General features: G+C 43.7%; 1 protein-coding gene across 4 annotated transcripts in view; it reads left to right on the top strand.

The window, feature by feature from the left end:
- TEC (tec protein tyrosine kinase) overlaps positions 1-17713 on the top strand; it is a 77904-nt gene that overhangs the window by 10242 nt on the left and 49949 nt on the right. The window lies entirely within an intron of this gene.

Raw genomic sequence — 17713 nt, 5'->3', positions numbered from 1 at the left:
AAAGTAAATCTGTCCCCCCCCCCCAATAATCCTGAAACTGTAATTTATCCCCCAGAGCTACAGTTCCCAGCACCCTTAACCAACAGTTCTCAGGATTCTTACACTGTGTGTATGGTCTATATGTAACTTAATGACATACTTAAAACAGTTAAACAAGGGCAGGGACACCGAGCTCTCTTGTGTGCACAAATTACTTAATACGCCTCTCAGTCCATTTCGCCAATCATGTTTCTCTCTTCCTTGGCTCTGATACAAGTGAGCTAGGAATTCTCCTACAGGCTACTTTTACTGTTAAAAATAAAACATAGGCACTGCTTTATTTGCGAGTAGGAGAGATACACGGATGAAAAGAACAAGGGGTTTGTCACTGTCATGTCCGCTTTGATCCTGAAACTCCTACATGTATCTGACTTTTGGTAAAATGAATTCCTATATTTCCCAACATAATGTTACTGAAATCAGGGACATATAATGGCTAAAACAGGCACAGGCAAACTCCTGCCCTCCAGATGTTTGGGACTACAATTACCACCATCCCTGACCTTTTAGCTAGGGATGATGGGAATTGTAGCCCCAAACATCTGGAGGGCTGCAGTTTGCCTATGCCTGGGCTAAAACATGTAAGAATGGAAACTGTTTTACTTTCTGGAGTGTTGTCTAATTTTGAATATATTGCATTAGTAAATTTTATAGCTAATGGTTGGATCCAAAGTAAGTTGGCCAGACTTGGGTTAGTGGACCTACCGTGTTTCTCCAAAAATAAAACACCGTCTTATATTTATTTTTCCTCCAAAAAACGCACGGTGGCTTATTTTCAAAGGATGTCTTTTTTTTATTAAGTATGGTACAGTTTAACCTACAAGGTTAAACTGCCTATCACTATGGCTTATTTTCGGGGTATGGCTTATTTTTCGGAGAAACACGGTATGTGCAAACTTTATGTGTTTTGCCCTTTTCTTTATTCTAGAAATACCAAATATCTATTGAAATTGCATGCCCAGATACTATATACTATATTCTGCATTTGCTCTGGACACTTCCTCTATTTGCGGACAAATATGGTGTTCCATAAAGCGTGACGAGACTTTGCGTGGGTGGTTGCTCTATTAAGTTGATTTTCAGGCAATATATAGTTGCACGTGCTTGGCACAGCTGCCTCCAGAAAGCAAAAAATACCACAATTTCAGTCACCTCGGAATAACGTATCACTCTACAGAAGCTCATTTGGGGAGACAGTTATGAAAACAAGTGAAAAGATCTTGTAAAATGGCTGCCTTAGTCTTATCCAGCACCTACATAATGTGGTAGACCAGCGTTTCTCAACCGCTGTTCCGCGGCACACTACTGTGCCGCGAGACGCTGGGTGGTGTGCCGCGACGTGCGGCGACGAGAAGGGCGATTTGCAGAACTACCGTACCTATGTGCGGAGAACCTTCTCAGCATGGCTGCGTTTGAGCGCGCCCTTCACAAGATGGCAGCGATTCCTGTCATAACCCGCCTGCCTGCCCCGCCCGCACCACCACCAGTCTCCGCTCTCTCTTTTATCTCTATGGTTCCTCCTCGAGCGTCCCTTTGACTTAGTTGTCTATGGTCTTCCGCACCCAATCGAAAGCCGTCGAGCGCTCCCCCTCCCCTACTCACCATCTCTGCAGCCGCAACCTCAGCCCAGACCCCCCAGAGAGGAAAAAGCAGCAGAACCCCCAGTATCCCAACATGCACCGCAACCTCGGGACGGCCCAGCCGGGTTCGACGGGAGGAGCGGAGCCATGTGGAAATGAAACGATGCATTTTGTAACGCATAAAAATCGCACAGGGACTCCATAGGTGCAAAGAGAAGAGCCTCTTTTGTCCAGCCAGCATCCAAACTGTCACTCTGTCAGGGAGTGAGCGGCCTCTTCGGCGAGGAGCACGTGCTGGCAGAGAAATCAGCGGCTTGTGAAGCCTTATTACAGGAGATTGCAACCAACACAGCAATTGGCAAGTGTTTCTAAGACTTACAGTCATAATTATAGTCAATATAGGGCGGCACAGAGTTAAATTTTTAAACTTTTTTAATGGTGGTGTGCCGCGTGATTTTTTTCACGGAACAAGTGTGCCGTGGCCGAAAAAAGGTTGAGAAACACTGTGGTAGACAGCATTCTCTGAAGAAGAACTCAGATTAAGATCTCCTGATTAATTTAACCCAGAGGAATTGATGATGCAGTTTTCACAGAAGACTAGTCTTTTCCTTTCGCCTTTTTCTTCTGGTCTTAGCTGGTTGTGGAAGGTTTAGCATAAATAACTGTTTATTGCTAGGTAGCATGAGCTGTTGTCAATAATTTATCTTAGATTTTGATACTATTAGAGGTTGGCATGGAGGAGCCCGGTGCTTGCAAATGCCACATATGGGGGGAAAGTTAAGCAGATTTTATGATATGGTATTGCCTCACCCTGCAATAGGATTCTAATCAGTGTGTGAAATGTCACATACCACCTTCTGAGTCGCAGTGAAAGTAGAATGTAACTTCTTTTAATGACACAAGAAATCTGTATTGCAGTTATTCTGGTCAAGTTCCAGATCTGCCTTAAGCCCCATTGGTTTCATTTGGAAAGGTAAGCAGGCACCTGCTTGAAGCCCATGGAACTTAAGGAACAGCTTCAATGAACATAGAGGGACTTATTTCCATGTAAACATGCATGGAATGTGAGAGAGTTCTTTTTATATTTTACTATATCATAGCCTGACGGAATGGAAAACTGGGACCCAGAACCTCAGGGTCTGAGGAGAGCTATCCAGGACTGTAGACCCTCCAAGTGTCCCAATTTTCCAGGGACAGTTCTGGAATTACAGAAGCCATACTGGTTTCTGATCTGATCCTGGAATGTCCTGGTTTTCTTTTCTGTTTTCTCCTTTCCCCCAAATATCGGGAATATAATTAAAAGTGGTGGAGAGATCAGGACCCCCCCCCCATCCTTATTGGAAACAGGAGCCTTTGCTGTGTGTAGGTGCAAAAAAAGAGTCCCGTTTATCCTGAAAATAATATACCTGCACTAAATGAAGCTGGCATCCGAGGCCTTTTTTTATTTTTAAAGGAAAATGTAACAAATCCACTTTAAATCCTTTAATTGCAATGTTTCAGCAGCCAGCATTTTTTTAAAGGAAATGTGTGGAGTGTTTATTCCTTTATTGTAAATTGAGCCTTACACTGCAAGCCTTTACATGTCTACTCAGAAGTAAATTCCATTGTATTCAATAGCATTTACTCCCAGGTAACTGGGTAAAGGCTGTGCAGTCTTACACTGCAATCCTAAGCATTTTTACTCAGAGGTGAGTCCCACTGAGTTCAATCGGATTTACTCTTTGGTATGTTCCTGATCATTCTCAGTTTCTATTACAGTAGAACCTTGGTTTTCGAACGTACATGTAATCTGTTCCAGAAGTCTGTTCGACTTCCAAAACGTTCAAAAACTGAGGATCAAAGGGCTGTCACGTCAGCAAGTTCAATGGGGAAAATTGAGAAATGTGCCTTGGAAGCTGTTCGACTTCTGAGGTGTGTTCAGAAATGGAAGCATTCATTTACGGGTTTTTGGCATTTGGCTTCCAAAACGTTTGGCAGCTAAGACGTTCGAAAACCGAGCTTTGACTGTAGTACTGTAGCAGCAGCAGTATTTCCTGCCTCTTCCCCTGACTCAAGGCTGATTATAGCTAAAATTTTATTTCATCCCATTTATCTGTTGAAGGTATTGTACACGATCCCTTCCCTTTTTTTCTTTACAACAATCCTGTGATGTAGGTTAGGCTGAGAGGTTGCAATTGGCTCAAGGTGTCAGTTGTATGTGTGTATATGACGTATGTGTGTGTGGGAGATCAAACGCAGGAGAAGCTTCCTGATGTAGAATAGAACATTCCTATTTTCATCTGAGAAAAGTTGGAGAGTATGGGACTGTGTGTGTTCAGGAATAATTGGTAGGACACAGGAGCAGTGTGCTTCAAAAATCCAGTATCAACAAAGGCCAGATAATGCAAGAAGTTACATACCGGTATATACTGTAACATATATATGTTATGCAAATTAAACAAGTTGTGCATAATAAGAAAATTCCTTCAGTAGCACCTTAAAGACCAACTAAGTTTATATTTTGGTATGAGCTTTCGTGTGCATGCACACTTCTTCAGATACACTAGAAACAGAAGTGTCAGACCCTATATATATACAGAGGGTGGTGGGGGTGGGTGGGAATGGGAGATGGGCTGATGGGAGTGGTAAACCTGTAGATGGGTGTTAATGGCTGCTGATGGCTGCAATTAGTCCTGGGCTGAGGTGCTAAAGAAAGCTTGATCATGCATAATGAGATAAGAATCCGATATCTCTATTCATCCCAGGTGCTTCCATGGTTTTAAGCTTGGTAATGATTTCCAATTCAGCAACTTCCCTTTCCAGTCTGTTCCTGAAATTTCTCTGTAATAAAACAGCTGCTTTGAGATCTTGTATAGAATGTCCTGGGAGATTGAAGTGTTCTCCTACTGGTTTTTCAGTCTTATGGTTCCTGATGTCAGATTTATGTCCATTTATCCTTTGGCGTAGGGTTTGGCCTGTTTGTCCAATATAGAGAGCTGAAGGGCACCGTTGGCATTTGATGGCATACACAATGTTAGAAGATGAGCAATTAAATAGTCCTGAGATGGTATGTTGGATGTTGTTGGGGCCAGTAATGATGTTGTCCGGGTGTATGTGGCAGCAAAGTTGGCATCTGGGTTTATTGCAGGCTCTGGTACCAGTGTCCATGTTAAGTCTGGTGGTTGTATTATTGTGGGTGAGGAGTTGTTTAAGATTGGGTGGCTGTCTGTAGGCAATGAAAGGTCTTCCTCCCAGAGCTTGAGAAAGGGAGCTGTCATTGTCCAGGAGAGGCTGTAGATCTCTGATGATGCGTTGTACTGTTTTAACTTGGGAGCTGTATGTGATGACTAGTGGTGTTCTGTTATTTTCTTTTTTGGGTCTGTCTTGCAGCAGGTTCTCCCTAGGTATCAGTCTGGCTCTGTTGATCTGTTGTTTAACTTCATCAGGTGGATATTTTAGTTCTAAAAAGGTTTGCTGTAGATCTCTTAGGTGAGATTCTCTGTCTGTAGAGTTGGAACAGATACGGTTGTAACGTAGGGCCTGGCTGTATACGATGGATTGTTTGGTATGTTTGGGATGGTAGCTAGAAGCATGTAGATATGTTTGTCGGTCAGTTGGTTTTCTGTATAAGGTGGTGTCTATATGTCCATCCTGTATTTTTATAGTAGTGTCCAAAAAATGTATTTCTTGCATAGATTGGTTCATTGTTAGGTTGATGGTGGGGTGAAAGTCATTGAATGTCTGGTGGAAGGTTTCCAGGGTCTGTTGTCCATGTGTCCAGATAATAAAGATATCGTCAATGTATCGTAGGTACAAGAGAGGTTTGAGTGGGTAGGAGTCTAGGAAACGATGTTCTAAGTCTGCCATGAAGATGTTGGCATACTGTGGGGCCATGCGGGTGCCCATGGCTGTGCCGCTGATCTGGAGGAACAGGTCATCACCAAATTTGAAGTGGTTGTGGGTAAGGACAAAGTGGCAGAGTTTGGTAGCAAAGTCCGCTGTGGTTTTATCTGAAATGGTGTTCCTTATGGCTTGTAAACCATCATTGTGTGGGATGTTGGTGTACAGAGATTCCACATCCATAGTGGCTAGTATAGTATTGTTAGGAAGATTGTTCAAAGATTGTATTTTCCTCAGAAAATCTGTGGTGTCACGTACGTAGCTGGGAGCACTGATAGCATATGGTTTCAGAACAGAGTCCATATAGCCGGAAACACCCACTGTAATGGTGCCAATACCTGAGATGATGGGGCGTCCTGGATTTCCTGGTTTGTGTATTTTAGGTAGAAGGTAGAAAGTTCCTGGTCGAGGTTCCGCTGGTGTGTTTGTGAGGATCTGTTCTTGGATGTGTAGGGGTAGCTCCTTGACAATCTTGTTCAGTTCTTTTTTGTATGCTTGTGTGGGGTCTGAGTCCAATTTCATGTAAAAGGCAGTATTGGAAAGTTGTCTGTGGGCCTCTTGGATGTAATCAGTTTTGTTCATGATGACGACAGCTCCACCCTTGTCTGCCTCTTTAATTATAATGTCTGGGTTGTTCCTGAGATTTTCTATGGCTCTCCTTTCAGCATGGTTTAGATTTTGTTGTAAGTGATGGTGTTTTCTGGTCACATCCGTTTGGATTCTGTGGCGGAAGCAGTCGATGTACAGATCTAGTGTGGTATTGCGTCCATCAGGAGGGGTCCACGTGGAGTCCCTTTTTGTGTAACATCTTTTCGGTGGTGGTTGGTGGTCGATGTTCTTTTTGTTACACCATGGAAGCACCTGGGATGAATAGAGATATCGGATTCTTATCTCATTATGCATGATCAAGCTTTCTTTAGCACCTCAGCCCAGGACTAATTGCAGCCATCAGCAGCCATTAACACCCATCTACAGGTTTACCACTCCCATCAGCCCATCTCCCATTCCCACCCACCCCCACCACCCTCTGTATATATATAGGGTCTGACACTTCTGTTTCTAGTGTATCTGAAGAAGTGTGCATGCACACGAAAGCTCATACCAAAATATAAACTTAGTTGGTCTTTAAGGTGCTACTGAAGGAATTTTCTTATTTTGCTTCGACTCAGACCAACACGGCTACCTACCTGTAACTAAAGTTGTGCATAATTACTTACCTTTTGCATAATCAGTTTTGATGGTAAAGGACAAAGAGCTATGAGGAAAACTGTAACCACACCTTTAGTCTTTAGACGTGCTTTCAAGCATCTGTTTTGCAACATTTGCTGTTTCTAAAAAAGAGATGCAAGATCCTTAGGAAGTCAGATTTTGCAACCAATTCCACATTATTCATTTGCTGTTGTTGCTTCTGCAGAATTGTTAACATGCAGGCAGCCTTAGAAATAGGGATGGCCAACATCAGCTTCTGTAATATTTATTTTTTTATTTCATAAAGTTTATATGCCTCTGGATTGTAAAAAACAAACAAACCCAGCTACCTCAAAGTGGTTTACGAAAGATAAAACTAAAATAAAGAAAAATTAACATAGGCAAGCAGTTAAAGGCCTCTGTTTTCTAGGCCCAGTATAAATACTAGAGCCTGGTTATAGCATTCTGTGTAACTGTTGTGAAAGAAGACTCCAGTTCAGCCTTGAAAAGGAGGAATCTTCCTAATATGTGTAGCATTTTGTCTGGCTCAGCTACATTTGCCTGAGACTTTGAGCTAGTGATTTGGGAACATTGTGGAAACAGAGAAATGTAATTGAGGGGGGATTTGTTAAAGGTGAAGGAAAGCAAGAGGGTTAAAATCAGGAGTGGGGAACTAGATCCGGACAGCTGGCCAGTTTGTTAAATCCTACCCCCCCCCCAGCCAAGCCACCTGTTGGCAAGTTTTATAGGGGGCAGGGGCAATCACTTGACATTACAGTGGTGTTAGGTCAGGCATCCCCAAACTGTGGCCCTCCAGATGTTTTGGCCTACAACTCCCATGATCTCTAGCTAACAGGAAGATGGGAATTGTAGTCCAAAACATCTGGAGGGCCGAAGTTTGGGGATGCCTGTGTTAGGTGATCCATTTCCTTCTACACAGTATGGAATCAAACGGTGCACACAAAGGCACAGCCTGCAAAGCATAGGCAATAAGCTGATTAATGGATCTTGCAAAGTGCTAGGCATGGGACTTTGCAAGACAACAGTAAATGTAATTTTATAGACTGTTGTGGCTTACATTTATTCAGAAATATGCCAATGTAATCCACTTGAGCAAATAGACACAACCCAGAAGTTACATCCACTTTAGGAATCTAAGAAGTATAGCTGTGTATGTGTGTGTTTATTCAGGAGCGGATCGTAATAATAATTGAAAGGCAGATTGGCCCAGTTTGCGCATAATGCTAAACCATGGCTTAATGTGAACATGCAAGCATGCAGGCTCCTGAAAGGCAGATCACATTTGCCGTCTTTCCCTGGTCCTGCTGATGCCATGCTACTGATGTCTATGCTATGATTTGGCTTAGTAGGCGTCACCTGAACTTGGGTTTGTCCTTGGTTTACAGCTTGTGGTTTGTCTGTAGCGAGAGGAACAATGTCCTCATGTTCAGATGACATGCTACTAAGCCCCAGGTAGAAAGCAGCAGTAGGACCAGGGGAGGAGCTTACCTCTCTGGGAATCAGCACACTTGCATGTTTGTGTGCTAAGCCATGGTTTGGCTTTGCATAATGTGTGAACTGAGTTACTGACTCACAACTCAGTTAAACCAACATAATTCAACCATAAATATTTCGTGTTTAAATATGAACATCCATGCATACAAATATTGCATATTCCTATATAAAGACATAGACTCATCAAGCCCATTATTCATCTTGTAGGCAAAATAATCCATTTTAGGATGGAGTTGAGAAATTAGAAACATATCTGAAAATGCTTATTTATCATTTCGTCATTCTTTAAAACAGAATAGCATCTGCAAGACAAAGGAGAGCTTCAGAGTCTTATTTCCTTTTGTTAAAAACAGATGAATGTGTTCTGATCTGACTTCTTCTTTTTAGTGTTCCATAATGCATTCACATTTTCCCTTTTACCGGTAATACATTTTTTTTCCTGTTTCCACTTCATATGACAGTCTTTGCTAGAAATATATTTAAATGACCTTTTTTGGCAGCAGGTAGAGAGTACAAAACACTGGTGGAAATGTATTCAGCACTAAAGGTCACGTTAGAAGTATATAAGGAATTGGAGGGAAATAGATATTGAGCCCATTTTTTCACCCATGCAATTATATATTTAGCAAAATTTGTATAATATACCAACATTACCGGTATTATCTGTGTAACTTCCATCAAAAGTTATTTTCCAATGCCCCGGAAATCAGCAGTCATAACTATGATTTAGACTTACCTTTTATATGCAGTGAAAAGTTGGTTTCTGTACAAGCTGCACAATATTTGAACACCTTAGTTTGTCCAAAGACCACTGAACATAGCAGATTCTATGCTGATGGCCATTTTTGTAACCAAAACCCACCATTTTTTCCTTACCCATTCTCAGTATAGTTCAGGAATTTGCTCAGCTTGGCAGTGTTTCTGTCCCCAAGGCATGGGGGGTGGGATTAGTGCCATGCATAGATTCTTGTCTTTCTTTCTCATCAGTTAGCAGAAGCAGCAAAAATTATGCAGATCAGTAAATAAATTGTAGAAGGCATTATGCAAAACAAGGGAAGTCATTCACCGGTGCCAGATTTGCATGATCGATGCTGGCTGTAGGAACATGGGAAGCTTCTTTATAACTGAGTCAATCCATTGGATCATCTTGCTCAGTACTGACCACACCAACTACACAGATTTCAGGCAGGAAATATTCTGAGTTCCACCTGGAGATGCTAAAGATTGAACCAAGGACCTTCTGCATGCAAAGCAGATGCAAAGCTATGGCAGCATCAAGCTTTTGTTGCTAAATTCGGCACACTAGTGCAGAGTTTTGCTTCTATGCAGAGAACACAGCAATAATGTTAAACTAATTTTCAGCTACTTCATTCAGAAGAATCTTTATTTTGCATCAGCCACTAGCCATAGCAATAAAATGAAATGAAATGTACTGAAGAGAGAGGTGAAAAGATAGAGGCAGTACATGTGAAAAGGATCTAGGAGTCTTGGTAGACCACAGACTTGACATGAGTCAGCAGTGTGATGCAGCAGCTAAAAAAGCCAATGCAATTCTGGGCTGCATCAATAGGAGTATAGCATCTAGATCTAGGGAAGTAATAGTACCACTGTATTCTGCTCTGGTCAGACCTCACCTGGAGTACTGTGTCCAGTTCTGGGCACCACAGTTCAAGAAGGATACTGACAAGCTGGAACGTGTCCAGAAGAGGGCAACCAAAATGGTCAAAGGCCTGGAAACGATGCCTTATGAGGAACGGCTTAGGGAGCTGGGTATGTTTAGCCTGGAGAAGAGAAGATTAAGGGGTGATATGATAGCCATGTTCAAATATATGAAAGGACGTCATATGGAGGAGGGAGAAAGATTGTTTTCTGCTGCTCCAGAGAAGCGGACACGGAGCAATGGATTCAAACTTCAAGAAAGAAGATTCCACCTAAACATTAGGAAGAACTTCCTGACAGTAAGAGCTGTTCGGCAGTGGAATTTGCTACCAAGGAGTGTGGTGGAGTCTCCTTCTTTGGAGGTCTTTAAGCAGAGGCTTGACAGGCATATGTCAATAATGCTTTGATGGTGTTTCCTGCTTGGCAGGGGGTTGGACTGGATGGCCCTTGTGGTCTCTTCCAACTCTATGATTCTATGATTCTATGAACTTACGGTAACTATACAAAATAAATTTTGGAGGTGTACATCAATAATCAAATAATGGATCTTATTTTAATTACCCCCACTAAAAACCTTGCAGTTCTTGCTGCCACCTGATCATCATGATCTGCTAAAAGAAAGAACACAGTAGCAATGGTTGAGCGACCCAGCATGGGCAATAATAGAGGGGTAATAACCTCACTCCTCAAATCTTTGTAAAGAGTGCAAGCCAGAAGCACATGTGGCACTAACTCAATACTGCCACCTCCACATGGACATAACTGTTTCTCCAGTGAAATTTTTTGAAATCGACCCTCAAGTACAGCCGAAGGCAGTACTGTACATTAAATCTTGTGAAAGTGAAAATGCATCTGTATTTTGGAATTGTTAAATTTTGATAGGGTGCCAGAGTGTCAAAATGTCACTCTATCATTGGGTAGGATGCAGAATCTTTGGAAAACTTACCAGACTGGCCTCCAGTATCTATAACTGAGGTCAATAACCTTATTTCACAGTTTAAAAATAATAAAGCACCAGGCTTAGACTATTTGCCCCCAGAACTGTTGAAATCTAACATCGACTGGTGGGCCTCCCTGCTGGCAGTAATACTCTCGTTTATTTATTCATCCAGTTTATTTCCTTAAGTCTGGGCCACAGCGGTAGTCAAAAGGGGCTAGTTCTATAGACCAATTAGTTTGCTACCTGTAATTAACAAATTATATGCAAAGTATCTTTACAATGACCTACTTGATTGGATAACTGATGAAGCTATTCTTGCCGAAGAGCAAGCAGAATTTCGACATGGCAGACCCACTATAGACCATTGCTTTGTACTAGCCACTTCATTTGTTTTGGCTTCCTTCAGCTGGTTTGTTTGCAGTATAAACGTACCTCTTGGAAGGGGATGTTTTGTTTTTAGACATTTTTTGTTTTGTTTTGGACACCACAAAGAGTCATTTTGTATTTAACATCATCTTAAGGAGAAAGAGAAACATTGTTTTCTGTAGGACTAATCTTATAACAGTGTACTGTATGTATCTATAGTTGTCTGTGTTCTTACCCCTACAGATATATGAGATTCATGTTAAGAATTAAATATATGCTTGAACCATGATTACAGACATCTTCATAGAATCACAGGAGGCACCACATGCGTCATCTAACTTAACCCCCTGCAATGCAGGAACCTTTTGCCCAAGGTGGGGCTTGAACCCACAACCCTGAAATTAAGGGTCCCATTCTCTACTGACTGAGCTATTCCAGCTGTCATCATCCCTTCCTCAACTTTACAATAAGCCTAATCATTTCTCACTTGCGATGGCTGCATCCTTCAAATCAGTCTAATTAAACCTGTGATCAGCAGCAATTTTTCCTGAAGTGCCGCTTTGAAAAGGGAGCAAAAGTGCTGGAGTTCTGCTACTTTATGTTGGTGACTGAGTTTTTGCTATCTAATGTCTGTCTTTCCATGGGTCAGATCTGGTGCAGAGTCCTCTGTTTGCAACTTCAAGATGAAACCTGATTGCAAGTGAGCAAAGGTGCCTTTTTCCTGTTTGTTTGCTAGTGGTTGTAGCTGCTGAAAGACACTGAATTTGATGTTGAGCTGGGCTGAATTCTGTGTATTAATTGGTACATGAATTGTAAAGTTCTTCTTCCGTGTCCACAAGCAAGTCTGTTTGATTTTCCTATCATTTCTTTCACCGCAGTTCATAGATTGCTGTAAGTGAGAGACAAAAAGACCCATGTTTTAAGGACCTGAACTGATTTTGCCATTGACTCATCCTGTGCAGCTCAGCTTATTCAGCAGCCCAGTGTTAAAATTTCCTGTGTGGAAAAAGAGTGTCCTAAGATAATTTTTGAGGCTTTTAGATGTACAGAAGAGAATGTTTAGGTTCATGTACGCATAACTTACTTTTATATTACCATAAGGGTAATGAAAGGAAGGGGTAGGAGGGAGCGCAGTGGTATTATCTCATTTTGATAGACTGTGGGTTGTATCCAGTGAAGTCACTCTGTTCGCACAAGGACTTCTGCAACAGAAATTCTCCTCCCTCTCACCCCTCTTCCACATGCCTCCAGATCTTTTCTGGGGTTTCCCCCTACCTTCCAGAGCAGATTTTTTGGGGAGGGAAAGGAAGGAAGGAAGGAAGGAAGGAAGGAAGGAAGGAAGGAAGGAAGGAAGGAAGGAAGGAAGGAAGGAAGGAAGGAAGGAAGGAAGGAAGGAAGGGTAAGCTCCCTTAGACAAATAGAAGCCCTTGCACAGAAGGAATGATTTCATTGGATACAGTAGGAGCAGACTTTGGTCTTTGAGATTTTAGCGGTGCCCTGTGAGAGACCAAAATTCAGTGCTCCTCACCTCTCGCTTTCCGTTATTTACATTTGGCAAGCATAGATCTGTGTTACTTGCTGGCCCTTTCTCTTGATCAAAGGTGGCTGCTGTTGTTTTTCCAAGTGTTCAAGTAGTCTGATGATTACTGATAAGTATGAAGTGCACACCTCACTAAGCTCAAATGAACCTCAGATTGAGTGGTGGTTGCCATTATGAGGATATTCAGTACAGTTGTACCTTGGAAGTCGAATCGAATCCATTCCAGAAGTCCGTTCAACTTCCAAAATGTTCGAAAACCAAAACACTGATTCTGATTGGCTGCAGGAAGCTCCTGCAGCCAATCAGAAGCTCCGGAAGCCCCATCGGTGTTCGGCTTCCAAAAGAACTTTTGAAAACCAGAACGGTCACTTCCGGGGGTTCGATCGTTCGGGAGCCAAAACGTTTGAGAACTAGGCTCTTTGAAAACCAAGGTATGACTGTATTCAGAATATCTTGGGCTGCATGCATACCACCTTTCAGTTTTCTTTCTGTTGTATTTTGATACACACATTGGTACACTCGAATATTTTTATGTGTATAACTCTGATGCTTAACTGTTACATTTTCACCTATGGAACTTGCACCAGATATGTGTGTTCATACTATGTTGCTTTTACAAACAAAATGAAAGTTAAGAGACATAAATATCCCAGCAGCCAGAGAAGCTAAACATCTGAAACTCTCTCTGACGTCTCTAGTTGTGATTGCAAGTCCTTAGTATCTCATCTAGTCAGACTGGCCAAGCAAGGGCTGGTGGAGCTGGGAATTAAGGAAATTTGGGGCGGACCGCACTCTGAAACTCCCACAGCTATTGCAAATGAGATGAGCCATTTGCCTCTCAGTTTCTATAGGATGTTATTAAAATGTACTGCTGCTGTGTGAGGAGAGCTTTTCAGCAGGGAGCTACACTAAAAGCAAAAATATTAAGACTGGATCTATGCGGGTAAGTTTGGCTACACTGGATAATCTAAGAAGTAAAAATGTTGTAAATGTTCAGCTCTTTTGACATCAAAAGTTGCAATGGAAGTTGTGGCACTGATTTGATATAAGAATTTGAATGCCAAGCTGAATTACTTACCCATTACCTCATTATTTTGCACTTTAACAGTGGCCAGACAGGATGTTCAGGTGGTTTCATATATACATCATGAGACTGATATCCATTTCCTCTTGTCAAAGTGCCAAGTATGGTGGTTAGAAGAGTACTTGCTTCTGGATATATTGTGGGTTTGATCGTCATGGTAAACCGTTGCTGATAAAGCCATCCAAGTATAATCATAACCTTTTAAGGTTATGAATAATCAGAATAATCAGCCATCTTACTGTAATGTGGAAATAAGTTCCATAGGCAAATGCTATATTTGGAAAAGAATTTCTTGTTTCGTTTGGGTGGTGTTCAACTAAATTTTCTTCAGAGTAGATCCATTGAAATTAACAAACATGACTTAAGTTAGGTCCATTTACCCCCAATGTGTATACTCTGAGTAAAACTTGGTTGAATCCCACACCTTTTATTACATGTAGATGAACCTGAGATTTTTGTTTTAACTGTGTGCATGTAGGGGGAGGACACCTTCATTTAAGCTGTTCTTTTAAGGAAGATGATGATCAGTTCCTCGTCCTTGTTTAACCATTTCCCCCCCATGTTCTACAGCTCTAGACAATTCTACCTGAGGAGGCAAATATTGCAGGCCATATTGTTTAGCAAAATATTATAAATATATCATAGACATAATGGAATATAGGCATGTCTAGCCTGTAGGACATATCCCACACCCAAAAGTTGATAGAATTAAAACTATATAAATATATAAAATTTATTTAAACCATACAAATAAGTAAAATAAAAGCAGCACGGCACTAGCTCTTTCATTAAATTCTTAGCTTTGCCCTTCATTTTTTAAAAGGCAAACTGATTCATAAAGGGAACTAGGGAAGATTGGTACTGTGTAACAGCATGTCTTCTTTTGAAGAAAGTAGTTTCTGAAAGCATTTAAAAAAATTGAAATCACCAAGCAGACTGTGTGTGTGGGCTGCATACAAGGGCGAGACACTCAGACATACAGCACCGGCTATCTTCTGTCAGTTTCTCTTTTAAAGGAAGTTAATGCTGGCTGGGTCTACATATACTGCAAAATGAGATGCTAGAACGTTGAGGTAATAGAGTGGACTGTGTCCAGATTAGAGATGAACAATATGACTTTCAAATTCTCCTCTCTCTCTCTCTCACACACACACACAAATGAATCCCAACAAATAAGACGGTTTTGTGCAATCCCTTTCCTGTCGTGACCTCCAGCAGGAAGCTAGCAGGTATTCATTTGGGGGCAAAGGTAGGAGGCAAGGAAACAATATTCCATTCTGCCTGAATACACATTTAATATAGAGCTCATTAAGTCTATGCTCTTGTTGTAAATTTTAAGGTTATAATTGTTCATAAACATGTTGTGAGGGACAGGGGATATCGCGAAGTCCCTCCCCTCCTGAGTTCAAGCCCGTCCCCGAGCAAAGGGGAAAGCAGAGAGAGTTCCGATTCCAGTGGGGAAGCAGGAAGTCGTGTCCGAGGCTCAGGCAAGGTAGAGGAGCCAAGGTCCCAGGTGGGACAGGAAGGGGCAAGCAAGGGGGGAAGACCCATCCCCCCAACTCCAGAATTACGCAGGAAGAGGAGGGGCAAGAGGATGGGTCTGCCAAAGCTTTTGTGTTGGAGAAAGACGCGCCAAAAGCCATTAGGAGGTTCTGAAACCGACTGACAACATCGCTCCGTGTAAATAGCAATGACTTGAGCACTGTAAATACGCAGCACCAATAAAAGAATAAAATGCAGAGCTGCGTAGCGTCGTTACTCTGAAGTAGTCCACTCCGGCCACTGTGACAGCAACCTCCTAATCATTTTTGGGCTACTTTGGAGTTGCCGGGATGAGCGTGTCAGAGGCGGAGAAGTGGCGGCAGATCGCTGAGCAAGCCCAGCTAGAACTGCAACAGCTGTCGCTGCAGGCGCAGGGAGAATTGAAGGCAGCTAAAGAGGAGACTAAGAAGGTCCAGGACGACCGGCTACAACTTGCGGAACAGGTGAGAGAGCTTCAGGAAAAAGAGCAGCATTTAAGGGCGGTGGCGGTAGACCTCCAAAACAAGCTGGATGCAGAGAAAAACAAGGCGGGAGGGGCACCCCAAGTCCAAGTGCTGCCAGGAAGGAGAGCCGGGACCCTAGTAAGCAAGTTCAACGGAGACCCGAAGGAGTTTCAGGGCTTTGAGACTGAGATTGTGTATGCTCTTGAGCTGCACCACGATGAGTTCCCTGATGATGAGCACAGAGTAGCGTTTATTGTGGAGCACCTTACAGGGGCGGCCAGGGAGTGGCTAAGACCGTTAATTGCAACAAGGAATCCTTGCATGAAGAATGTCAAACTGTTTCTAGAAGGTTTGAAAACGATGTATTCGTCCGATAGTCATATGGACCAGACTAAGGAGGAACTTCATAATTTACGCCAAGGAAATATGACAGTTCGCGCGTATTGGGCGAAATTCACCATGCTGGTGCACAGATTGGGGTGGGATCTGGAGTCGGCCCCGATGCAAGCGGCGTTCTACTTGGGGTTGCATGAGGAGGTGAAGGATGAGCTCTCGAGAGGTCCAAAGCCCAGTAATATGGATCAACTGAGCAAAGCGGCTCTGGCGGTGGGGGTGAGGCAGGAATCCAGGTGGAGCGACAAGCAAGCAACGCGCGCAAAGCGGGCTTGGTTCCCACGGTCGCAGGAGAAGCCACTCCCTCAACAACCCTTTCAAGCCACGCCTGGGGCCAGTCAGGACCAGGAACCCATGCAGATTGATAGCGCGCGCGCGCGGGCTTTTCAAACCCCAGCGGCGCCAAGGCGCAAGGAGGGAAGGGGTGGGAATTGCTTTCTCTGCAACTCCCCCCAGCATCTCGTCAGAGACTGCCCACATCGCAGGGAGTGGCAAGGAAAGGCGGGAACGGTTGTGCCCTCCCCCACTGACGCAGCACCACAGCAGGGAAACGGGAAAGCCTGGCTGCAGGAGACAAGGGGCGGCAGCCAGGCACAGTCAGCAGACAACAGCCCCAGCCCACCCACCCGCACAGAGAGGAGCAGAGCCAGCCCACCCCTCCCAGAGCAGGAGTGGTTCTAGAAGTGACGCTCACACTCCCAAATGGCTATCCCCTGACAGTCCTCGCCTTAATTGACAGTGGGGCGTCAGCGAACTTCTTCTCGAGGAACTTTGCAGAAGAGCACCAGATCCAGCTTCTGCAGCTGGATTTTCCTCTGCACGTGGCAACCATTGACGGCAGAGAGCTGCTGGGAGGGGCCATCACTCATCAAACCCCCCCCATGAGAATGACGGTTGGAAGGCACTCAGAGACACTGGCATTCAACGTCACCACCATCTCAGACCCCCCAATCGTTTTGGGCATGAGCTGGCTGGCGCGCCACGACCCCTCCATAAGTTGGCATCAGAGATGCATCACTTTTGGATCGGACTTTTGCCTGGAACATTGCATGCAGCACCAACCAGGGGAGGGGCCTCCGATAGCCACGGTGGCCACCATGCACGTCAAAGGGGGTGAGGCGATACCCAAACCATACTGGGACCTGCAGGAGGTCTTCAGCGAAGCGGAGTCCGACCACCTGCCCCCACACCGGCCTTTTGACTGCCAGATCAACCTGGTGCCAGGGGCAACTATACCCCCAGCCAAGCTGTACGCCATGTCAGACCAGGAACTGGAGGATCTGCGCGCTTTCATCGACAAGAACCTCAAGCGGGGGTTCATCAGAGAAAGCAAGGCAGCAGGGGGCAGCCCGGTCTTCTGGGTGGACAAGAAAGACACGCAACAGCGCCGTCTTGTGGTGGATTTTAGACGGCTGAATTCGGTGACAGAGCCAGTGGCTTTCCCCATGCCCAGAGTGGATGATCTCCTGACAGCGGCACGCAGGGGCAAGATTTTCACCAAGCTAGACCTGAGGGGGGCGTACAACTTGATCAGGATCCGGGAGG

The sequence above is a fragment of the Zootoca vivipara genome, chromosome 9 (genome assembly GCF_963506605.1).
Source record: "Zootoca vivipara chromosome 9, rZooViv1.1, whole genome shotgun sequence".
In the NCBI taxonomy this organism is placed as follows: Eukaryota; Metazoa; Chordata; class Lepidosauria; order Squamata; family Lacertidae; genus Zootoca; species Zootoca vivipara.
This window is presented reverse-complemented; position numbering and strand designations above follow the sequence as displayed.